The sequence below is a fragment of the Malania oleifera genome, chromosome 2 (assembly GCF_029873635.1).
Source record: "Malania oleifera isolate guangnan ecotype guangnan chromosome 2, ASM2987363v1, whole genome shotgun sequence".
NCBI lineage: Eukaryota > Viridiplantae > Streptophyta > Magnoliopsida > Santalales > Ximeniaceae > Malania > Malania oleifera.
The window spans coordinates 4,607,617-4,634,723 of NC_080418.1; the positions used below are offsets into that span (position 1 = coordinate 4,607,617).

The 27,107-nt window shown below is 36.5% G+C and overlaps 1 long non-coding RNA gene across 2 annotated transcripts in view; it reads left to right on the forward strand.

The window, feature by feature from the left end:
* Positions 1-6,064, forward strand: part of LOC131149114 (uncharacterized) — a 36,751-nt gene extending 30,687 nt beyond the window's left edge. Inside the window, exons 4-5 of one of the 2 annotated variants that reach the window (XR_009135131.1) lie at positions 3,071-3,137; positions 5,981-6,064. This is a non-coding gene — a long non-coding RNA (uncharacterized LOC131149114). Of the gene's footprint in view, positions 1-3,070; positions 3,257-5,980 lie in introns of those variants that run through there. The other variant, XR_009135130.1, reaches the window with a different exon arrangement.
* The last annotated feature ends 21,043 nt before the right edge of the window (positions 6,065-27,107 follow it).

Below are 27,107 nucleotides of genomic sequence, written 5' to 3' on the forward strand. Positions count from 1 at the left end.
TTTAGGTAATCTAGCCAGGCGAGCAGATCAGGCTCGCAGGTAGAGGGGCTTCAGTACTATCTTATCAATAGAGTGAGTTTTTTTTGGAGTATTTCTATATAGCCCTAGCCTAGTTGAGGGTATTTTGGAAAACAATCATATATGTATAGTTTGGGGAACATTGTAGCTCTCTGGTATTGTACATATTTATATATGGTGGTGGTAATGTGATATTAGCTTCTTGCTACTTAGGTGGATGACTAATTTTATATAGGAAGGTATCAGAGAAATGGAATTTCACAATAATTATTATTATAAAAAAAACTTAGTTAATTTAGTAGGTCTTTACAGTTTGGTATCAGAGCCTAGGTTGATAGGTTTTGTAGACTTTAAAGTGCACCGGAAGCAATACTAGAGTATAGGAAAGAATTTGAGGTTTGTTCTATGGTCTGGGTACAAGATTATCGTGGTGGTTTCTGTGTTTTTCCTACGGTGATGATTTCAGGAAAACCATAGCTATTGTCGGGTCGTGTGTCTAAGTGATAGAATTGGATATAGAATTAAAGTTAGGGAAGATAGTTAATTTTGAATTGGTATAGGATAGGTTCGTCCGACTCATTCAAGATCGAATCAGTGCAGCACAAAGTCAGTAGAAAAGCTACACAGATACTCGCTGCCGGGAACTAGAATTTGAAGTGGGTGATCATGTATTTTTGAAAATAGCACCGCTGAAGGGAATCATGAGGTTTGGGAAGAAGGGTAAGTTGAGCCCTAGGTTCATTGGCCCATTTGAGATACTCGAAAAGATTGGGTTAGTTGCCTATTAGCTAACTTTACCACCATCTCTTTTTAGGATTCACGATGTGTTTCATGTTTTTATGTTAATAAAATACGTCCCAAATCCTTCCCATATTATTAGCTATGTAGAATTGGAACTCGGTGGTGATCTAGCATACGAAGAAGCTCTAGTATAGATCCTAGATAGAAAAGAACAGGAATTGCGCAATAAAAAGATATCACTAGTAAAAATCCTGTGGAGGAATCACGCGATAGAAGAAGCCTCGTGGGAGTTTGAAGATGAGATCATACGGAAATATCCCCACTTGTTAAGTGAATACAATAGTGATGTATAATTAAGGTAATAGTAATTTTGTTTTGTTTGGTACAATGTAATTGTAATGTAACGTATATGATAGGTAGTATTTTGGTTTTGGGGGAATTTTCTTTTATAGTTGTAATCTCCCAGAACTACTCATGCAACCACGGTATTCCTCCGCCATAAGTGAGGGCAGGTAATAAAATAAGTAGACCATTTTTCCTTTAAGGGATAATGAGTTATAAGAATAGTAAATTTTGAGGACAAAATTTTATAAGGAGGGGAGAATGTAACGACCCGAAGAATAATGGTATTTAAATAATAAAGAAGGAGGGAAATGGAAACAGTAATATAAGGAGGTAGCCGATTTTGTCAATGAACGCGACGTCGCACTTTGGGATGTAATAACCCAAAAAAATTTATCAGGTCCTCATCGGCGAACACAGGGGATCCGTCGATGAGGGTACAAGAGGGCTTTGTTGACGAAGACAAGTTTTGTCGATGAGAAGATATTGAGAGGTTATTTTAAGTTCTGAATTTCGTCAACGAGGAGATGATGTTCGTCGACGAAACTTCTTCTTGGCCTTGTCGATGAGATGACGTGGTTTGTCGACGAATTTCACAGTATAAATAGTGCTTACCTTGGATTTTAATGCAGAAAAAGTCAGAAAAACTCTCTCTCCTCCTCCTCCCTTCGGTTTCTCCCTCTTCTCTCTTCGATTCCGGCTCCGTTAGACACCGAATCGACGATCTGAGGCCACCATGACGCTCCTAGGGAAGTTCTCTCCAAGTTTGCCGGAGCGGATCGTCAGTGGGACGGAGTTAGATTTCATCTCAAATTTAGGGTAAGGTCTTTTAAGCAATATTTGGCTTACCAGCAGTTGTAGGAAATATAGTAGATGTAGAAATAATGATATTTTGTTCTGGGATATGTGGTTTTCAGGGTATTGAGTGGAGAACCCTGCGGGTGTAAGACTCGTCATAGTAAGGGATTTTAGCAGGAGTTAGGTAAGGGAAATATGTTATGCTAGGCAATTCTAGTATGTTTTCAGTATAAATTATATGTTTTTACCACATTATTATTCACAACAGAAATTTATTCAGTTTATCAAATATGTTTAATATGTTTTAAATTACTGTATGGTTTGCGAATATAGATATAGTATAAAAACATGTTTTACAGTATTTTTCAGAGTTATGTTATACAGAATATACGGACAGTGAATATGTTTCACATAATTTTCAGAATACCATGATTATACAGTTTTACAATATCATGACACACAGATTTATAGTTAATCTCAGAAACACAGTTAATATAGATACAATTTACTATAGCGTCATGATTAATACAGTTATTACAAAATCATGGTAAAACATATAGTTGTATATAGAGATGTATTATATAATATCAGATCCTGATGGACCATTACAGATACAACTTACAGAGCATGGTACCATTGCTATATACATAATAGATTGCAACCATCTATTTAGATAATACGTGGTAGGTAGGTCGATCGTGTCCATGTGTGGACAGGCTCCCCATCAGATATGCGTTGAGGAGGGCTGATCAGACTGATGGAGTATAGTGGTTTATCTTGGTAGGCCAGCTAGTGATAGATCTCGCCTATGGGCTGCACAACCCTGTCATGAGGGGTTAAATCATGACATACAGTTATCCATTCAGGGAAGTTTTTAGTTATTATTATGTTTGTACAATTTCAAAGAAATAGGGAATATACGTATATATATATATATATATATATATATATATATTAAAAGTATTATGTATAGAAACCTAAAATACAGATATGTTAAGCAACATGGGAAAGGTGGTGGTTTATATTATTTGTACTATATTTATAGATTCAGTTATACATGATCATATAGAAACAGATCTTCATAGTATTGTAACTCATTTTTCACACACTAGCAATAACATATTTCGTTTTACTGAGCGTTGTCTCATCCCATTAAATTAATATTTTTCAGGTGATCTAGCCAGACGAGCAGATCAGACTCGCAGGTAGAGGGGTTTCAGTACTGCCCTATCAGTAGAGTGAGTATTTTTGGGAGTATTTTTGTATAGCCCTAACCCAGTTGAGAGTATTTTGGGAAACAATCATATATGTATAGTTTGGGGAACATTGTAGCTTTCTTGTATTGTACATATTTATATATGGTGGTGGCAATGTGATATTAGCTTCTTGCTACTTAGGTGGATGACTAATTTTATATAGGAAGGTATCAGAGAAATGGAATTTTACAATAATTATTATTATAAAAAAAAAACTTAGTTAATTTAGCAAGTCTTTACACATCTGTCATCATACTAATATTTCTAACAAATCCTTATTTTTCTATCCCCACCCGCTTGCTTGCTATGCCTGATTTCCGATATGCCCTTTAGAGTCATCTGAAATGTAAAATATAATTGGGGTGAGACAACGCTTAGTAAGTAAATAAAATTATTATTAGTGTGTAGCCAAAATGAGCTTTTAAATTTTCGTAAAGCAATATTTAATACTATAACTTCAAAACTACTTCTAAAATAAAAGTAAATTTAAAATTTTTTGCATAAAGCTTTTACCGTGAACTATAACAGTAAAATTTAATAACCATAGACTGTGATTGTTAAATTAAACTTTTAATTTTAAAACTGTAAAAATATTTAATTATATATATACTTTTCCTTATACATTTCCTTTAGATCATCATTTAGGCACAAGAATGTCCATTTTCATATAAACATATACTTTTCCTTCAAATCATCAATAATTTTGTATACGTAATTAAATATGTATAAACATATATTGTAAAAACTACCCTTAAGCCTGTTAGACGTAAGTCATGTTTACCCTCATGACTGGGTTGTGCGGTTCGAAGACTGGACTTAGCTGGCCGGTTGACCAAACTAAATCAACGTACATAATCATTAAGTAAGATTTTCCCTATTAAACCCTAATCTGACCCAGGTGTGCATTCAGGAGAAATCTACTACCATATAAAACCATTCCATAAACAGTGTGGGTGCACTCTGATCCTTTTAAGCTTTAAACTGCGGTACCGAACATTCGTAATTTTCTATATCGTCTGAGTCATAAGGAGTTTTAAAAACATTTTTACTATATAATTTCTACAATTAAAATAATATCATGAAAATATCATTTTTACTCATATTTTCGTAAAATACGCAATATAAAAAAATCAACTCATGTAATTTTTACTCATATTTTCGTGAAATATGCAACGTATAAATAAACTCATGCCACACAATTTTTGTGTTAAAAATATTTTCTTGAATAAAAATTAATGATGTAAAATACCTGAGGGGTTTAGAATATTTCTTAACTCAAAAATAAATGCAAGTATATTAAAGATAAAACTGGTATAATTAAACATGCGTAAAAATAAATTTGAGAGAATTTTATGAAAATAACTAGCATAATCAAAATTTGCTTACAAATAAATTCGGGTAAAAAAATAAAAATAAAAATCTAATATAATCGAATTTACTTACAAATAAACTCGAGTATGAATTTTAATAAAAGTCTAACATAATAAAATTTACTTACTTCTTATTTTATCTTGTGCTACGAACACAATGACTATTGTTGGCCTAGCAAGGTCTTTCAATTGATTTTGGTGATAACAAACAAAGGATGATTTAACTTAAAAAAAGTTGAGTTTTGATGTTTCAGGAAATATGAATCAAGTGTAATTCAAAGCAAAACTCAAATTTAGATCGAGTATGATTTATGAGAAGAATAAGTGTAAGTCAAGTATGAAGATATCTTCTCAAAGATTCATGAAGGGTCTGATATTGTTGAAGCTCAAGAAAATTGTTTAAGATATCTCAAGAGATGAGAGGACTCAAGCTTGAAGGCCTAGGAAACATATATGTAAGTATTTCAAAAGGCAAAATATCTTTGAAATATATTTTGAAACTTTTTCTAAGAGATTATTAATGTTTAAAGACTTATTTAAATCAAATATTTATTTCATGAGAGAACAAAAGAGTTTTTTTTAAAAGAAAGTAAAGAAGACTGAAGTAGAGACTTCAGTTGACTGAACTTTTCAGTTCAGATGACTGAAGTAAAGACTTCAGTTGACTGAACATTGAATTCAGAGATCTGAAGAATTACTTCAGTCAACCGAAGAATAAGTTCAGCTGACTGAAGAATTTTCAGAACAGGCAGAGAGTTGCAGCAATAACTTCAGTTGACTGAACCTGTGACCTCAGTTAACTGAACCTGCGATTTCAGTCATCTATCCTGTTTTAATTTTTGAAAGTATAAGACACTTCAGTCAACTGAACCTGTGACCTCAGTCAACTGAACCTACGATTTCAGTTAACTGAACTCTGACTTCTGTTGACTGACCCTGTATCTAGTTCAAATTTTTAAGGGTTTAAGGAACTTCAGTTAACTGACCACGATACTTCAGTCAATTGAACACTGTTCAACAGACAAAATTTTTAAAATTCTTATTTTTAAAATATAGCCGTTTGAAACCCAAATTTTCTAAACAAATTGGGAAACTTTTTAAGGAAACTCTTACAACAAGGGAACCCACTTGAAAGCCTATAAATATATGGTTCTTGTGAATTAAGGAATTCATTCAAGTATTGAAAACTCTCTTAAAGCTCTCTTGTTCTAATACCTCTTACTCAATCTCTTGCAAAGCTGAACTTATTGTTGTTCTGATATTTTGTTCATCAAATCCTGAAGAATTACTGATTTCTTATCTGGAGAAAAGGATTTTGGTGAATTCTTTGAAAAGCTTCAAAAGTTTATTTCATTGTTGATATTTTATCTTTTGAAGTACATAGTTCTTATCTGTACTAATATGCTATTTGAGTGAGCTTCTCTTGTACATCAGGTTTTGATATTTCTTTTGTAGATTTTGAACGTTTCCAGGCTGTTGGAGCGTTGACCAAACAAGGATATATTGTTTGGAGAATGCGGGCTCTAGATTTGACCAAAGGAGTGATTGTAAACAGGTTTTGTTCCATCTGGTAACGGAACTACGATAGTGGAAACCTTTGGTATTTTTCCAAGGGCGAGGATGTAGGCTGCGTTGAAGTCGAACCTTGTAAAAATCTTATGTCTTTCTCTCTATTTTATATACGTTATTTTCTGTGTTGTATGATTTCAAAGTGCAGGTAATAAGTTTTAAAGAGAAAGAAATAAAGATTCTTGGTATTTTAGAAAGTACGTTTTTGATTAATCGTTTGCGGAAACCCAAAAGGGAGTACGTTGGTTAATCTGCGGAAATCTTAATCAAGAAAGGTACATACCGGAAGTTAATTCAAAGTTGGTGATACATATTCACAGGGAAATCAACAATATATATATTATTCTTGATTAAGTAATTAAATTGTTTAAACTTTATTGCTTGTCTTGTTTGGTTAAATTACAAGTATTCTAAGGTGTGTCTATATATTATTTGTTGTGCTCTATCTAGTATCTAAAGAACAAGATTAAAAAGTATTAAAATTAAAAAGATTCCAATTCACCCCTCCTCTTGGGAAGCTATTCCTAATTTCAACTATCTCTAAGAAATGAGATTGGGAAGAGTGGGTGAGTGAGAATTTAATTATAACCAAAATTCTCCCTCCACCACTAATTCTTTCACTCACTAATCATTCTTCTCCTTGGAAAATTTTTGTAAAAAATGAAGGTTGAAAGCTTCCTATTTATAGGAAAATTTTGGGGAAGAAATGGAATTTGTAAAAGTGTGAGGAGAGGGGTGAAATTATAATTTTTTTAAAATTAAAGAAAGGGCATGGGATGAGCTAGGTATGGTTTAAGTATGGGATGGTGATGGGGATCATGTGGGGGAAATGGGAGTGCTTGCCGACATTCCCATTTAATTAATTTACTTAATTAATTAATTAATTATTTATTTATTTATTAAAAAATCCTCATTATTATCATTGTTATTATTTTTAAGCTATGTTTTAAGTTTTTTTTTTTTGAAAAAAAAGAATTAAATTCGAATTTTGAAAACTCATGTGGGTCCCACATGGTCTTGGGAGCCCCGCACAACTTTGAGACCCAAGTGGGTCTTACGTAACTCCAATAGTTTTCATACGAGTTTATGAGCCCTACACAACTTTGAGACTCATGTGGACCCCCACACGGCTTTGGGACTCATGTGAGCCTCACACGGTCTTGTGAGCCCCGCATAGGATACCTATATTATTATTATTTTATCATATATTTCTACGAATTATATCAATCAAAACATTATTTTATGTACTTATTTACGTATACAAACAGTGTCTATCCTGTTTTATCCTATGAAATTCCATTTTGACCAGGCCGAGCTCCAAGGAGCGACTAAGCCGCAATGGTCTCTGAGCACTTGCTTAGACAAGATCTTTCTTAGGCATCAAACATGGAATCAAAGATCCTAACAGAGAAACACTTTCATTTTGATACTAACTAAATGACCATTATTATTATTCTACACTTTTTTTTTTTTTTATTATTACATCCTCCCCTCCTTATAAAAATTTCGTCCTTGAAATTTACAAAAATTAAAATGAATACCTTGTATAATGTTGTGCTTTTATCCAATCTTGCTATCGTTGAAAAGATGTGGGTATTTCTGGCGTATTTCTGCTTCTAGTTCCCATGATGCTTCCTCAATGTCATGGTTGTACCAGAGTACTTTTACCAATGAAATCTTCTTCATGCGCAACTCCTGATCCTTCTTGTCTAGAATCTGGATTGGTACTTCTTCATATGATAAAGTGTCACTAAACTTTAACGAATCATAACTTATCACATGAGAAGGGTCTGGAACGTACTTCTTTAACATTGAGACATGGAATACATCATAAATTCTCGATAGTGTAGGAGGTAGGGCAATTCTGTAAGCGATTGGACCAATCTTCTCCAATACCTCGAATGATCCAATATACCTGCGGCTTAGTTTGCCCTTATTCCCAAACCTCATGATTCTTTTCATTGGAGCGACTTTTAAAAATACATTATCCCCCACTTCAAACTCCAACTCACGCCGACGGGTATTCACATACCTCCTTTACCGACTTTGACCGATTTTTATTTTGTCTCGAATGAGCTTAATTTTCTCAGAGGTCCTTTGTATAATCTCAGGATCTAAAATTTGTCGTTCGCCAACCTCATCCTAATATAATGGGGATTGACACTTTCGACCATATAACGTGTCACGCCCTGAACCCCGAAATGGGACCTAGGGGTGAAAATGTAACATAACCTGTCCCTGTATCATACAAATCATCACAGATACAATACAATGGATGAGGGTCCGACCCCGTGGGGTTCCCAGGAACCTTAAACACATCCAACCACAATCATATACGCAGCGGAAAAAGTCATTCTATATCAACATATGCAATACCATACCTGAGTCTATACAAGAGCTTAACATGGCTATGACAAAATGTACAAACTAGGTGCCCAAATACAACTCAAAATGGCAACCCAACAAACTACAGTCCTAGCACTTACCCAAGCGCTAACACAGTGCACCGGCCACTACGCTCCCTACACCAAGACGCTAGTTTTGGTTACTTGGGTCCACAAAAATACCATCCTTAGATATCACATGCCCTAAGAATGCAACTCTTTCTAGCCAAAACTCACATTTCTTAAGTTTGACATAGAGTTTCTTTTCTCTTAGTACTTTGAGTACTAGCCTCAAATGGTTCTCATGTTCCTGGGGACTTTTTGAATAAATCAAAATATCATCAATGAAGACCACCACAAATTGATCTAGATATTCACAAAAGACCCTATTCATAAGGTCCATAAATGCAGTAGGAGCATTGGTCAGTCCAAATGGCATGACTAAGAATTCATAGTGACCACATCTTGTTTGGAATGCAGTCTTTGGAACATCTTTTGATTTGGTTTTCACTTGATGATACCTTGATCGGAGGTCAATTTTAGAGAAGACTTGTGTTCCTTGGAGTTGATCAAACAAGTCATCTATGTGAGGTATTGGGTACTTGTTCTTAATTGTTACTCTATTTATTTGCCGATAATCAATAATTATTCTCATCGATCCGTCTTTATTTTTAACGAAATAGTACCGGTGCTCCCCATGGTGACGCACTGGGTCTAATGAATCTTTTGTCCATCAACTCTTGTAATTGTTCCTTCAGTTCTTTCAATTCTACCGGTGCCATTCTGGATTAAGCTTTGGATATCGGTGTTGTTCCTGGTAGTAGGTCGATAACAAACTCGATTTCGAGGTCAGTAGGTAGCCCAGGTAAATCCTCAGGGAATACATCCGAGAATTTCCTTAATATTGGGATATCCTCAAGCTTTAATTCTTCCCTTGGTGCCTCCACCACACATGCTAGGTACCCCTGACATCCATTCAAGAGTAATCTCTTTGCCTGGATAGCCGACAATATTTGTGGTGAAGGGCATACACGAGTTTCATTGAACTTATATTCTTGCTTTTCAGGAGGTCTAAATACCACCTCCTTATTATAGCAATTTATACTAGCATAGCTAGAAGCTAGCCAGTCCATCCCAAGAATTACGTCAAACCTGTGCATACTAAATGCTACCAAGTTAGTTGGTAGTATTCTTTTCTCAACACAAATTGGGTAACCTTTAAGTATTTTTCTACATACTACCGAGGTTGCTGTTGGTGTAGCCACAGATAACTCAATTTCTAATGGCTGAGTCTCTACCCCACATATTTTAACATAAGTTGTAGATATAAAGGAGTGTGTGACTCCAGAATCAAATAATACTACTGCTTTCTTGGAGAATATGGGAATAATACCTATCACCATATCATTAGTATTTTTTGCATCTCCTGGAGTGAGGGCATAGACACGCACCTGAGTGGTGTTCTGTTGATTGTTGTTTCGAGGTGCTTGGTTGCCTCCTCTTTGTTGATTTGGGTTGTAGGAGTTGTTTTGTAGGCATTTTCGTTGCATGTGACTAGGTTTACTGCATCGATAACAGACCCCTAATCCGGTCTGACACTCACCCTTATGAATTTTGTTGCATTTTGGACAAGGGTTGCTTTGTGCATTATTTGGATTTCTCGCTGCTTGCCCTTGCCCCACATTATTGTTGTTGTTGTTGTTGCTCCTTTTCCAAGCTCCTTGATTTCTACCAAAGTGAAACCCTTGTGGCACGGGGCTCTTTCTCTAGTCGGATATTTCCGCAATCCTTTGTAGACTTTCTTTTGCCTTTTTTGCTTTATTTACCAATTGGGAGAAGTCTTCAAGCTCGAATACTGTTACCATTTCAAAAATCCTTGAGTTCAAGCCTTCTTCAAATTTTTGGGCTTTCTTTGATTCATCCGGAACCAAATATGATGCAAACCGGGATAATTTAATGAATTTTGCTATTGTTGTATGTTCATATTTCCCTATTTTAACACTAAAAACTCTCTGGCCTTAGCATCTCTGGTGGTTTTAGGGAAAAATCGTTCAAAGAAGACTTCCTTAAAACACTCCCACATAAGGATTGTTGGATTTGGTCCTTCCTCTAGGAGTAACTTTTTTGAGTTCCACTAGTGTTTAGCCTCACCGGTCATTTTATAGGCAGCATATAACACCTTTTGTGCATCTGTGCAATGAAGGACTTGTAGTATTTCTTCCATTGATTGCATCCAATTTTCTGCAGTAATTGGATCAGCTTTTCCCTCAAAAGTTGGAGGTTGCATTTAATTGCACTGTTCCACCGTACAACCTTGTAACAACCCGACCCTTTATACGGACCCAGGCGTCACTCACTCATACAAAATACCTGTACCTATTCGAGATACAAAGACAACCCGCCCTAAATAGGGACCTACGGGTGTAAACCATATATAACTTCGATGTAAATGTCGCGGAAAAACATAAACATCCATTGGGATTTCTATCAGTCTTATACCAGAGTTTACTAATACATCCAAAACTATATGAATTCAGACATAGAATAAATCAAAAATAAGCTAAACCAAAAATAATCTAAGTTTAATACATGATTCAAATGCTTACGTAAGCTAAACCAAAAATAATCTTCCCAGTCCTTTTAAATTCTAGGACCAACATACTGATGGACTTGAAAACAAAGGTTGTATAATAGGGTGAGTCACCTCTCAGTAAGGAAGAAAGTGTTACAACAGTGTGTGACTGCATATATGCACATTTTCATACGAACTCATACATTTGAAACATTTGTTTATAATACTGTATCATATAACATTTATCTGCACATCAAGTATTTAAATCATGCATATGATTATTAGAACACCTCCAACTTGATATGATAATTTTCCTGTTTACATCGTGGCATGGGTTGTGCATTGATTGCCTTTGACAGTGTCCTGTTCGTGCAGACAAAGCCGAGCATTTTTATAGTCCGACCGCCCCCTGGTTTATTTTTACCAGCAACTTACTAACTCCTCGCAGGTCGACCATCTAATATACTCATACTGATTTTCTTATGTATGGTTGCACTGCCAACATTAGTACCTAGCCCTAGGAGTTTATTTCAACCCCCGAACTGGAGTATCTTTCAACCCCTTTTTCTGAAGTTTCTTTCAACCTCTTTTGGTCACAAGCTGTGGTTCCAGTATCATATATACAATTTATAGAAAAATAGTAACCTGTGCAATTCCAGTATTTTTCACAATTTCAGATCATCACATTAGGTTCAAATCGGTGCCTTTCCACTTCGTTTACCCCTTTTTGTTTACTGATTCAGGTTGGTGTTTCATCGGCCCCCGTTTTTCACATTCTCAGTATGACAAATTGGAACTTCGTTCCCATATCTATATCAATAGTATAGAAAATTCATATATTTCCATTTCAACATATATCACATAAGTTTAATCCAAAACCCGCTAAATGATAGAAATCCAGTAAACATCATTTAAATGGTTAAGTAAAGGATTCGAGCATCTCTTACTATAGTATAAATACAAATAAATGATTTTTGTAAAGTTTGAAGATCATACGCCAAAATCCTTGTTTTTACCAAAAATCGTAAAATCATAAAATCAACATTTCTACTCGGTAGAATTTAACAAATAAGCAGTTAAATCATACATACTAACATAAACTAGCTTTTTAGCAGTTCAGTTTTTCCAAAAATGTTGTTGTAATCAAATTGCCCTTACCTTAAACTCGAAACGAAACTTCGTACGAACACGGTCCAAATCGACAACCCGAGACCCTCAAAACCTAAAAACCACAGAATATAATCTTACTATATTTTCTACTACTATCCAAATATCCAATCAAAACTGAGATCAGATTCCTACCTTAATTTTTGGGAAAAACCCGAAAATCTTTGAAACGACGATCTGATCTGCTGAAATTGTAGAATTTCCTCTTCTGATCCATGCAGTACCCTCCCTTTTTGGAAACGGACGACGAACGACGAAGAATCTTAGAGAGAAAGAGAGAGATTTCGTTGGTAGAGAGAGAGAGAGAGAGAGAGCTTTTGGAAAGAAACTTAGCTCTTAAGCAACTAGACTGGATATTTATAGGGCCTTTGACCAAGTCTAATTCATCGACGAGGCGGCGTCTTCATCAACAAATCCACCACACAACTCATCAACGAGGTCATCCTTTCGTCGCCGAGCCCAAGTTATGGATATTCTCTGATCCGCTCAGTATCTGCTTGTCGACGAGGCTCTGAATTTCGTCGATGATGATCTTAAGGACTTTGTCGACGAACATGACCCTTCATCGACGAACCCAGCTTATACAGGTTTTGGCTTCTACAATCTCCCCACCTTATAAGAATTTCGTCCTCGAAATTTAACAACAATTGTTAACATAATCTTTTCTTACAGTCCCGCTTTACAAAAGAGTCGATCGTCACCTTCAAAGTGACTTTAGTCCAAATTCATTACATATCCTCACATATGGTGGAGGAATACCGTGGTTACACAAAGGGTACATTGGAAGATTACATATATAAACAAGACTCTCCCAATGATCACATCATTTAATCTATACCACTTACACTACTATATACCTACGTACTATCAACTAACTGCGGGTACTTCTGGCGTATTTCAGATTCTAGTTCCCATGAAGCTTCTTCCACTGCATGGTTACGCCATAATACCTTCACAGAGGTATTTCCTTAGTTCATAACTGCTGCACTTTTCAATCCAATATCTGCACTTGTACTTCCTTATATGATAAGGCAGCACTGATCTCTAGAGGTTTGTAACTCAGTACGTGTGATGGATCTGGTACATATTTCCTCAGTACGGACACGTGAAATATATCATGGACTCTGGATAAGGCTGGAGGTGAAGCCACTCGACAAGCAACCGAACCTATCCTTTCAAGGATTTCAAAAGGCCCGATATACCGAGGACTTAGCTTCCCCTTCTTCCCGAATCCCATCAGCCCTTTCATCGGAGTGATTCTAAGGAATATCATATCTCCTACCTCAAATTCCAACTCTCGTCAACGAGTATTAGCATAACTCTTTTGTCAACTTTGAGTTGCTTTAATTCTTTCCCTGATCAATTCGACCTTTGCAGAGGTCTGCTGAATTAATTCTGGACCTAGTATATGCCGCTCACCTACTTGATCCCAGTACAACAGAGATCGACACCGACGACCATACAACGCCTCATAAGGTGTCATCTCAATGCTCACCTGGTAACTGTTGTTATATGCAAATTCAACAAGCGGTAGATATCGTATCCAACTATCACCAAAATCTAGTACACAAGCCCGCAACATATCCTCTAACGTCTAAATAGTCCTCTCCGACTGTCCATCCGTTTTCGGGTGAAAAGATGTACTGAATGTCAATCGTGATCTCAAGGCACCTTGTAACCTCTTCTAGAAACGAGATGTAAAACGCGGATCCCATCTGAAACAATAAATATAAGGACACCATGGAGTCATACCACCTCCTGCACATAAAGTTCTGCCAGCTTATTTAGAGATTAACTGACTCTAATTGGAATGAAATGTGTAGTCTTCGTCAATTGATCTACTATAACCCATATGACATTCTGCCCATACACCGCCGCAGGTAAACCCGTCACAAAATCCATTGACATATTCCTACTTCCACTCAGGGACGTCAAGTGGCTGAAGTGTTCCTGTCGGCCTCTGATGTTCTGCTTTGATTTGCTGACATGTCAGGCACTACTCTACAAAACAGGCGATCTCTCTTTTCATGTTGGACCACCAGAAAGATTCCCTCAAATCCCGATACATTTTCGTACTACCAGGATGTACAGTATAAAGTGAACGATGTGCCTCCTCTAGAATGACCCGTTTATTCCTGGCATCATTCGATACACAAATTCTGTCACGTAATCTCAATATCCCATCACCAGAGATATTGAAAACCGACTTTAACCCCTTCTGAATTCCTTCCGTAATCTCAACCAACTCAGGATCCTCTCTTTGCGCCACACAAATCCTCTCCCGCAAAGTCGATTGTACCATCAAGCTAGCAAGGACAGCTTGATGGTTTCCTTCCACTACCTCCAAACTCAACCTCTCAAGGTCCATACAGATCTGATGCTGAACCTCCGCTGCTAATACTGATGCATCAACTGACTTCCGACTCAAAGTATCAGCTACCACATTAGCTTTTCCTATATGATAGCTAATAGTACAGTCATAATCTTTAATCAACTCAAGCCATCTACGCTGTCTCATGTTGAGCTCCTTCTTGGTGAAAAAGTATTTAAGACTTTTATGGTAGGTAAAAATCTCACACCTTTCACCGTACAAGTAGTGCCTCCAAATTTTCAGTGCAAACACTACCATTGCTAATTCCAAATCATGCGTCGGGTAGTCCTTCTCGTATCTTTGAGTTGACGAGAAGCATAAGCAACTACTTTGCCCTGCTGCATTAGAACACAGCCAAAACCCTTTTTCGAAGCATCACTATAAATAACAAAGCTACCATCATTGGATGGAAGAGTTAGAACTAGAGTAGTGACCAGTCGCCGTTTCAGCTCCTGAAAACTCATCTCGCACTCATCCGTCCAATCATACCTCATGTTCTTCCACGTGAGTTTCATCAAAGGACCTGCTAAACTGAAGAACCCTTCCACAAATCGACGGTAGTAACCTACAAGACCCAGAAAACTTCTGATCTCCTGAACATTCTTCGGTCTCGTCCAGTCCACTACTGCTTCTATCTTACTTGGGTCCACTGATATACCTTCTTTAGACACCATGTGCCCCAGAAATGCAATCTGTTCAAGCCAGAACTCGCACTTCTTCAGTTTAGCATACAATATCTTGTCTTTAAGAATTTGCAATACTAGTCTCAAATGAACTTCATGTTCTGCAACACTCCTGGAATACACTAGGATATCATCTATAAACACCACGACGAACTGATTTAGATACTCATGAAAGACCCTGTTCATCAAATCTGTAAAGGCTACAGGTGCATTAGTTAAACCAAAAGGCATAACCATAAATTCAAAATGGCCATACTGGGTTCGAAATGCAGTTTTCGAGATGTCCTCCGCTTTCACCTTCAATTGGTGATACCCAGATCGTATGCCAATCTTGGAGAAGACCTGCATGCCCTGAAGTTGGTCAAACAAATCGTCAATCTTGGGTAGCGGATATTTATTCTTTATCGTCACCTTATTTAGTTCTTGGTAATCGATGCACATCCTCATCGACCCATCCTTCTTCTTCACAAATAACACCGGTGCTCCCCAAGGAGAAATACTAGGTTGAATGTACCCTTTGTCAAGCAGCTCTTGAAGCTGTTCCTTCAACTCTCTTAGCTCAGATGGAGCCATACGATACGGAGCTTTCGATATCGGCGCCGTACCTGGAGCTAATTCTATGGTAAATTCCACCTCATGGTCTGGTGGTAATCCTGGTACGTCCGCTAGAAACACGTCAGGGAACTTGCGCACTACAACAGTCATCTCTAATTCCCATTTTTCTGCTGGGTGTCTTTCACAAATGCCAGATATCCTTGGCACCCTTTAAGGAGTAGCTTTATAGCTTGCATAGCAGAAAAGATATGTGGTGTAGAACGCACACACGATCCAAGGAACTGAAATTCCTGCTTTCCTGGCGGTCTGAACAACACCTCCCTTCTGTGGCAATCAATACTGGCATAACTGGCAAACAACCAGTCCATCCCAAAGATGACATCAAAACTAAACATGTCGTACACCACCAGGTCAACTGGTAATATCCTCCCCTATATTTCAACCGGAAAGTCACGTACTACACTGCTACACCCGACCGCAGACCCGGACGGTGTAGTTACTACCAATTCATAACCTAACTGTTGCACCTCTAATCCATACAATTTAACAAAACCTTGGGAAATAAAAGAATGTGTTGCCCCGTAATCAAATAATACAACAACTTCATGAGAAAGCATACAAATGATACATGTGACTACGTTACCAGCGTTTTCAGCGTCACCAAGAGTCAGAGAATACACCCTAGCCTGGGTTGTACCTCCTTGCTGACCGCCACGCTGTGTCGGAGCATTCCCTCTGTATTGCTGCTACAACACTCCATTATTCCTCTGCATCTGACAATCTCTCATCTGATGTCCTTGCTTACCACACCGCATACAAGCCCCCGTAGACAACCAACACTGTCCATGGTGTTTCTTACCACACAAAGAGCAATGTTGAACACGTGCGGTATTCTAGGACATACCACCACTGTTCTTCTTCCATTTACCCTGTCCTGTCCCAAACGAATAATTAGGAGGCGCTAGCCTCTTCTTCATAACTTGAACCTTTGCATCCTCTAGCAAACACTCCTCTGCTACCGTGGCTTTATCAACCAACGTAGCAAAGTCCTGCAACTGCAAGATCGCTGTCTGCTTACGGATCTCGCTCCTCAGACCCCTTTGAAACTTCCAAGCGTTCTTCGCTTCATCAGGAATCACGAATGGAGCAAATCGGGACAACTCCTGGAATTTGGTAGCGTACTTCTGCACTATCAGCGATCCCTGCGTCAGATTCATGAATTCCTCCATCTTCGCGTTTCTAATTGTGGCCGAAAAATAATGTTCAAAGAAGAGCTCTTTGAATCAGGCCCACGTCAACGCTATTGGTATCGGTCGGTGCTCTTCCATATGTTTTACAGACACCCACCATCTCTTAGCCCCCCCTGCCAACTTGAACGTGGCAAAGGTGACTTTCTGCCTCTCAGTGCAGTTCAACACATCAAGGATCTTCTCGATCTCCTAGATCCAATTCTCAGCACGAACTGCATCTGTACTGCCCATAATGGCCGAGAACTTCAATCTGGTGAACTGCTCAATAAAGCAACCCAACTCAGTCGTAGGACGATCCTGCCCCCTATTCGTCCGCACTACCTCAACCATAAGCTGCTGTGCGAAGTCACGCAACACACTAGTAAAGTCATTACCAGCCTCAGGGCCGGCACCCTCACTACTACTGGCACCCACGTTGGCTGTGATATCCCTGGATTCCATCCTGAAAATAGTTACGAGAATCCATTAGAAAGATAATAGCCTACCCATCAACTACTACTATCATAATATAAGGTCAATTCTTTAAGTTAATATCCTTAAATTTGACGTACCTCATAAATTTGACACCCTCATTCTAGCTCAAGTTCCACTCTTCTACTTGGAAACAAAACTGTCAATGGATTGCCATGATTTTCTTGAACCTTTCGATTGATCCAGAAAAACATAGACGTCTATCAATGGATTTACGTCTCCAGGTATACAAAGCAAAACTCAAGGTCCTATCCATGTCCTATACTCTGGTATATTCTAGACTATCAAAACTAGAAAATCCTATGTTCTGCACATATCGCTAACCAGGCAGTATGAAACAAATCATACTTCCGACTGGCTATGTCTTTGATACCAACTGTAACGACCCGACCCTTTATACAGATCTAGGCGTCACTCACTCATACAAAATACATGTACCTGTTCGAGATACATAGACAACCCACCCTAAACAGGGACCTACGGGTGTAAACCATACATAACTTCGATGTAAATGTTACAGAAAAACATAAACATCTATCAGGATTTCTATCAGTCTTATACCAGAGTTTACTAATACATCCATAATTACATGAATTCAGACATAGAATAAATCTTGTTATTACAATCCTCCAAAAAGGAACTTCATCTAAGTTTAATACAAGATTCAAATTCTTACGTAAGTAAAACCAAAAATAATCTCCCTAGTCCCTTTAGCTACTAGGACCAATGTACTGATGGACCTGAAAACAAAGGTTGTATAATAGGGTGAGACACCTCTCAGTAAGGAAGAAAGTGTTACAACAGTGTGTGACTGCATATATGCACATTTTCATACAAACTCATACATTTGAAACATTTGTTTATAATACTGTATCATATAACATTTATCTGCACATCAAGTATTCAAATCATGCATATAATTATTAGAACACCTCCAGCTTGATGTGATAATTTTCCTGTTTACATCTTGGCATGGGTTATGCACTGATTGCCTTTGATAGTGTCCTGTTCGTGCAGACAAAGCCGAGCATCTTTATAGTCCGACCGCCCCCTGGTTTATTTTTACCAGCAACTTACTAACTCATCGCAGGTCGACCATCTAATATACCCATACTAATTTTCTCATGTATGGTTGCACTGCCAGCATCGGTACCTAGCCTTAGGAGTTTATTTCAACCCTCAAACTAGAGTATCTTTCAACCCCTTTTTCTGAAGTTTCTTTCAACCTCTTTTGGTCACAAGTTGTGGTTCGAGTATCATATGTACAATTTATAGCAAAATAGTAACCTGTGCAATTCCAGTATTTTTCACAATTTCAGATCATCACATTGGGTTCAAACTGGTGCCTTTCCACTCAGTTTACCCCTTTTTGTTTACTGATTCAGCTCGGTGTTTCACCGGCCCCTATTTTTCACATTCTCAGTATAAAAAATTGGAACTTCGTTCCCATATCTATATCAATAGTATAGAAAATTCATACATTTCCATTTTAACATATATCACATAAGTTTAATCCAAAACCCGCTAAATGATAGAAATCCAGTAAACATCATTTAAATGGTTAAGTAAAGGATTAGAGCATCTCCTACTATAGTATAAATACAAATAAATGATTTTTGTAAAGTTTGGAGATCATACGCCAAAATCCTCATTTTTACTAAAAATCGTAAAATCATAAAACCGACATTTCTATTCGGTAGAATTTAACAAATAAGCAGTTAAATCATATATAATAACATAAACTAACTTTTTAGCGGTTTAGTTTTTCCAAAAATGTTGTTGTAATCAAATTGCCCTTACCTTAAACTCGAAAAGAAATTTCGTACGAACACGGTCCAAATCGACAACCCGGGACCCTCAAAACCTAAAAACCATAGAATATAATTTTAATATATTTTCTACTACTATCCCAATATCCCATCAAAACTAAGATTAGATCCCTACCTCGATTTTTGGGAAAACCTGAAAATCTCCGAAACGATGATCTGATCTACTAAAATTGTAGAGTTTCCTCTTCTGATCCACGTAGTACCCTTCGTTTTTGGAAACGAATGACGAAGAACGAAGAATCTTAGGGAGAGAGAGAGAGAGAGAGCTTTTGGAAAGAAACTTAGCTCTTAAGCAACAAGATTAGATATTTATAGGGCCTTTGACCAAGTCCAATTCGTCGACGAGGCCGCGTCTTCGTCAACGAATTGACCACATAGCTCGTCGACGAGGTCATCCCTTCGTTGCTGAGCCCAAGTTCTGGATATTCTTTGATCCGCTCGATATTTGCTCATCGACGATGCTCTGAATTTCGACGACATGGATCTGATGGACTTCGTCGAAGAACGTGACCCTTCGTCGATGAACCCAGCTTATACAGGTTTGGGTCTCTACAACCTTCATGGGTTGGTGGACCATTCCGTTCCTTGGAGTTTTGAAGAAGTTCCACCATGACTTGTGCCATATCACGCAACACCGTAGTAGCATTGATGTCTTCCTCATTGCAAGTCCCCACATTATTCTCATTTCATTCAACATTCACGTTGTTGTTCTTCGGGTCCATTATGAGGGAAAGGACTAGAGTTATTTTAAAATCATAACCTTATCTTTAAAGTTTAATCAAAGTTATAGGCAAAAGAAAAACATCCTAATTCACCCGATCTTACCCACATCATGGTTATGCCTATGCTTTGGTAAATTATTTCTTAAAGTCTACAGAACCTATAACATATTGCTTTGATGCCAAATGTAATACCCCAACCCTGAAAGATATGGGATATTTATATTTTACCATTTATTTACAGCGGAAGTAAATAAACTCAATTATTATTAAATCAGAGCGCTAATTAACCGTTTTATAATAATTTATTTTCAAAAAAGAAAAATTACACAATAGATAATCATATGGCATTATAGTAATATTTTTAATAAATTATTATTTTTCTATCCCCACCCGCATGTTTGCTATGCCTGATTTTCGATATGCCCTTGAGAGTCATCTGAAATGTAAAATATAATTGGGGAGAAACGATGCTCAGTAAGTAAATAAAATTATTATTAGTGCGTGACCAAAATGAGCTTTTAAATTTTCGTAAAGTAATATTTAATACTATAACTTCAAAACTACTTCTAAAATAAAAGTAAATTTAAAATTTTTTGCATAAAATTTTTACCATCAATTATAACATTAAAATTTAATAACCATATACTGTGATTGTTAAATTAAACTTTTAATTTTAAAACTGTAAAAATATTTAATTATATATATATTTTTCCTTATACGTTTCTTTTAGATCATCATTTAGGCACAAGAATGTCCCTTTTCATATAAACATATACTTTTCCTTCAAATCATCAATATTTTGTACACGTAATTAAATATGTATAAACATATATTGTAAAAACTACCCTTAGGCTTGTTAGCCGTAAGTCATGTTTACCCCCATGACGAGGTTGTGCGGTCCGAAGACTAGACTTAACTGGCTGGTCGGTCAAACTAAATCAACGTACATAATCATTAAGTAAGATTTTCCCTATTAAACCCTGGTCCAACCTAGGTGTACACTAAGGAGAAATCTACTACTATATAAAACCACTCTATAAACAGTGTGGGTGCACTCTGATCCTTTTAAACTTTAAACTGCGGTACCGAGCATTCGTAATTTTCTGTATCGTCTGAGCCGTAAGGAGTTTTAAAAATATTTTTATTATATAATTTCTACAATTAAAATAATATCATAAAAATCTTATTTTTACTCATATTTTCGTAAAATACGCAACATAAAAAAAATCAACTTATGTAATCTTTACTTATATTTTCGTGAAATATGTAACGTATAAATAAACTCATGCCACGCAATTTTTGTGTTAAAAATATTTTATTGAATAGAAATTAATGATGTAAAATACCCAAGGGGTTTAAAAGATTTCTTAATTCAAAAATAAATGCAAGTATATTAAAGATAAAACTGGTATAATTAGACATGCGTAAAAATAAATTTGAGAGAATTTTATGAAAATAACTAGCATAATCAAAATTTACTTACAAATAAATTCGGGTAAAAAAATAAAAATAAAAATATAACATAATCGAATTTACTTACAAATAAACTCGGGTATGAATTTTAATAAAAGTCTAATATAATCAAATTTACTTACTTCCTCTTTTATCTTGTGTTATGAACACAATGACTATCTCTAAGAAATGAGATCGGAAAGAGTGGGTGAGTGAGAATTTAATTATAACCAAAATTCTCCTTCCACCACTAATTCTTTTACTCACTAATCCTTCTATTCTTAGGAAATTTTTTGTGAAAAATGAAGGTTGAGAGCTTCCTACTTATAAGAAAATTTTGGGGAAGAAATGGAATTTATAAAAGTGTGGGAAGAGAGGTGAAATTATAATTTTTTTAAAATTAAAGAATGTGCATTGGATGTGTTAGGTATGGATTAAGTATGGGGATGATGTGAGGGAAATGGGAGTGCTTGCCGACACTCCCATTTAATTATTTTTTTAATTTAATTAATTAATTATATATATTTTAAAAATCCTCATTATTATCATTGTTATTATTTTTAAGCTATGTTTTAGAATTATATATTTTTTAAAAAAAGAATTAAATTCGAATTTCAAAAACTCATGTAGGCCCCACATGGTCATGTGGGCCCCACACAATTTTGAGATCCAAGTGGGTCTTACGTAACTCCAATAGTTTTCATACGGTTTTATAAGCCTTACATAGTTTCGAGACTCATGTGGACCCCCACATGGCTTCGGGACTCATGTGGGCCCCACACGGTCTTGTGGACTCCGCATAGGATACCTATATTATTATTATTTTATCATATATTTCAACAAATTATATTAGTCAAAACATTATTTTATGTACTTATTTACGTATACAAACAATGTTTACCCTGTTTTATCCTATGAAATTCCATTTTGACTAGGCCGACCTCTAGGGAGCGATTGAGCCACAATGGTTTATGAGCACTCACTTAGACAAGGTATTTCTTAGGCATCAAACATGGAATCAAGGATCCTAACAGAGGAACACTTTCATTTTGATACTAACTAAATGACCATTATTATTATTTTACACATTTTTTTTTTGGGTTATTACACTTACGCTATATGAAAAAATTAAAGTCGCTCGGGGAAAATGACCCAGAATTAGTACAGGTAATAGTTAGAGTACAAGATTGTCAAGGAGAGGAGTTTAGTATTTTTTATGACGGGGCTCTAAGGTTTCGCACCAGATTTTGTGTGCCTACAGATGATGATAATGGGAGAACGATTCTAGAAGACGCTCATAGATCTCCATACACAGTTCATCCTGGCAGTACTAAAATTTATAGGGATCTGCGAGAGTATTTCTGGTGGAGTGGCATGAAAAGGGAGTTCGCCGAATTTGTGCAACTATACTTAATGTGCTAGAAGGGTTAAAGCTGAGCACCAAAGGCCGACAAGGCAGTTGCAGCCACTCTACATCCCTGAGTGGAAGTGGGACCACATATCCATGGATTTCATCACTGGACTACCACCAGCGCTGCATAGTCAAAATGCCATCTGGGTAGTTGTTGATCGGCTGACGAAAACAGCCCACTTTTTACCTATTAAAGTTAGCTACCCTATGAACTAATTGGCAGAAATTTACATTTAGGAGATTGTTCGACCCCATGGAGTGCCAGTATCTATAGTCTTGGACTGTGACCCACGCTTTACATCACAATTTTGGAAAAGCTTACAGGAAGCTTTGGGGTCTTAGGTAGCATTCAACACCGCTTTCCATCCTCAGAAAGATGGTCAAACAGAGGGGACAATCCAGGTACTTGAGGATATGCTGCGAGTGTGTGTATTGGATTTTGGGGGTAGCTGGACCTAGTATATGTCGTTAGTTGAATTTTCCTATAATAACAATAATCAGGCCAGCATCGGCATCACACCGTACGAGGCACTTTATGGTAGGAGGTGTCGTTCTCCTTTGTACTGGGATGAGTTAGGTGAGAGGCGAGTATTGGGGTCAGAAATAGTGTAGTAGGAATACGATAAAGTCCGGCTTATTAGAGATAGAATCGGTGCAGCTTAGAGTCGACAAAAATGCTACGTGGATACTCACCACTGGGAATCGGAATTTAAAGTGTGTGACCATGCGTTTTTGAAAATAGCACCATTGAAGGGAGTCATGAGGTTTGGGAAGAAGGGTAAGTTAAGCTCTAGGTTTATTGGCCCGTTTGAGATACTTGAGAAGATTAGGTTAGTTGCTTATCGACTAGCTTTACCACCAGCATTGTTCATAATATATGACGTATGTCATGTTTCTATGTTAAGGAAATACTTCCCAGATTCTTCCAATGTCATCAGTTATGTAGAATTAGAATTCAGTGATGCTCTAGCATATGAGGAAACTCTAGTACAGATCTTAGACAGAAAAGAACAGGAATTGCATAGTAAGAAAATACCACTAGTAAAAGTCCTGTGGAGGAATCACATGGTGGAGGAAGCTTCTTGGGAGCTTGAGGAAGAAATTAGACAGAAATACGCATATTTGTTTAGTGGGGTACAATAGTGATTTGTAAGTTAAATAATAATGATTTTATTTTGTTTAGTACATGGTAATGAATGTGTAATTGTAATTTAGAATATAGGATAGGTAGATTTTTGGTTTTGGGAGAATTTTATTTTATGAGTATATTTGTAATCTCTCAGGACCCGGAATGTAACCACGGTATTCCTTTGCCATAAGTGAGGGCTAGTAATAAAATAAGTAGCCCATTTTCTTTAAAGGATGGTGTCAATATAGATAGTAAATTTCAAGGACAAAATTTTATAAGGAGGGGAGATTGTAGAGACCCGAATAGTTATAACAACTAACTAATAAAGGAAAATAAGATACAGTTTATCAGTAGGGTCTTGTCGATGAACATAGAGCGTTCATCGATGAATTGTCTTGTTGGGCTCGTCGACGAGAAATTGCCGAGAGCTGTTTTTAGGCCTTGAATTTCATCAATGAGGGTAATGTGTTCATTGACGAACTTGCTTCTTGGTCTCATTGACGAAGTGACGTGTCTCGTCGATGAAGCCAGGCTTCTAAGTAACCAAGAATTTCCTTTCTGCAAGAAATTTTGCACGCAGGCTTCCTCTCTCTCTTTAAAATCATTCCTTCCTCTTTCTCTCTACAATTTCGGCTCCATTCTTTGTTGGTTTGATGATTTGAAGCCACCACGTCACTCCTAAGAAGATTCTCTTCAAATCTACTGGAGTAATTTGTTGGTTAGGCCAACTTGGGCCCCATCCCAAATTCAGGGTAAGTAAATTATTTGGATATTCTCAATATTAACGAGTTTATCTAAGTTGAGATTTTGTATTCTATGAGAAAATAATGGTGTTTTGTGGAGTAAAATCAGGATATTTTATTTTCAGGAGTAGGGTGTTTTGGGACCCTGTAGGCAAGGTTGAGAACTCCAGTGGGTGGTATTTCAGGAACCCAAGTAAAATGATAACATGGTTAATAGTCTAGAAGTTGTGTATATGGATTTTGGGAAATATGTATGTGATGATTATTTAGGTGAATTCAGTTGTTTGATAGGGAATTATACATGTATTATCTCAAGATGTTGGAATTATAAATGTTACACGCGTGAGATTGTAATAGCAGTTAGTGTCCAGATAGTCAGGTAAGGGAAATAAGCTATGCTTGGAATTTTAGTATGATTATCAACAGAAATTATATGTTTTACCAAATTATTATTACCTAGATTATAAATTATTTGTATAGCAGAAAATATAGATTTTAGAACATGTGAACTTATTTATTTAAATCGTGTGGCATGAGCTTAAAGCAAATTAGCACAGTATTTATGCAGTTACAAATACCATGTTTTATAGTATATTAGCAGAAAATATCATAGGATATATATATATATATACTGAAAAGTCATTGTTCTATAAAACATGTATATATATAACTTTTGAGTATACATATAGATAGAAATTATATAGTATATTTAGAAACATGATTTATAGTATTTCAAAAATATCATGATTTACAATATATGTACAGAAACATATATCTTCAGCAAATTCAGAATATCATGATTTTAGAATCATAACACTCAAATACTCAGATATTTAGACAGATATTAAGTATTTAGACAGTTATTCAGATTTTCAGATATTCAGATCAGTTTTACAGTGTTATGGTTATTTCAAAATCATGATAAAATAGTAATATAGATATTTCAGTTACATATATAGTATTAGACCCTAATGGACTAGATTCAGTCAGTAGAGCACGGTACCGTAACTATTTTCAGTTCAGAGTGCAACCACATAACTCAAATAGTATGTGGATATCAGCAGTCAATCGTGCCTATGTTGTGGACAGGCTCCCCGTCAGTTAGGGTTGAGGAGGTCGATCTGACTTTTGGAGTTCAGTTGACTTATCTTGGTCGGCCAGTCAAAATAAGTGCCGCCTTCGGGCGCACAACCCTGTCATGAGGGGTTAAATCATGTCTTTTAGTTATCCATCTAAGAAAATTTTCTCTGTTATTATATATATCCAGATTTTCAGAAACCGTTGACATACCTATGAATATTAGAAGTATTATGAATAGAAAATTCATAAAAATAGTTTATGATATTATATAGGTATGAGCTATATTGTAATATTTATATGTGTTTTCTTAGACTCAGTTATTTATGGTATTTTTAAATCAGATTTTACAAATATGTAAACTCACCTGCCACACACTAGCAATAACATATTTCGTCTTACTGAGCGTTGTCTCATTCTAGTGATTTAATATTTTTTAGGTGATCTAGTTAGGTGAGCAGATCAGGCTCGCATGTAGAGGGGACTACATTACTGCCCTGACTATAGGGTGAGTATTTTGAGTAGTCATTTTTGAGTAGTCCCTGGGTTTAGATGAGGATATTTTGAAAATTGTTATATATGTGTATTTTGGGTAGAATTCTGTCACTCTGGTATTATATATGTTATTTTGGTTGTATGTATTCTGTTTCTTGCTGCTTAGGTAATTTATGGTGTCTCAGATTCCACGGTCCTATCTGAACTGTGAAGTTGGTTTGATTTGAAATTAAAAGGTATTAGAGCAGTGAAATTTTATAGTTAATATATATTTATATTTAAAATATATATATAATATGGCATGAAAAATTAGGTCGTTACATAAGGTGAGAGAGCAACACCTTCGGCCTCTTAGGGACTACTTTGTACCTAATGCATACACATCGCTGTCTTGCATCCGGTTCCCGGATGTTCAGGCGGCCCAATTTGAGATTAAGACTTCGATCATCTCGATGCTGCCCAATTTTCATGGGAACTCTACTGAAAATCCTTATCAACATCTGGATGAGTTCTTGAAAATTTGTTCCACCATCCGCATCCCTAATTTTAGTGATGATGCTCTCTATCTTAGGCTTTTCCCGTTCTTTCTAAAGGATAAGGCCAAATATTGGCTGACGTCCTTAGAACCGAACTCGGTGACCAACTAGGCCATCATGCAACATGAATTTCTTAAAAAGTACTTCCCATTTGGGAAGACTAATC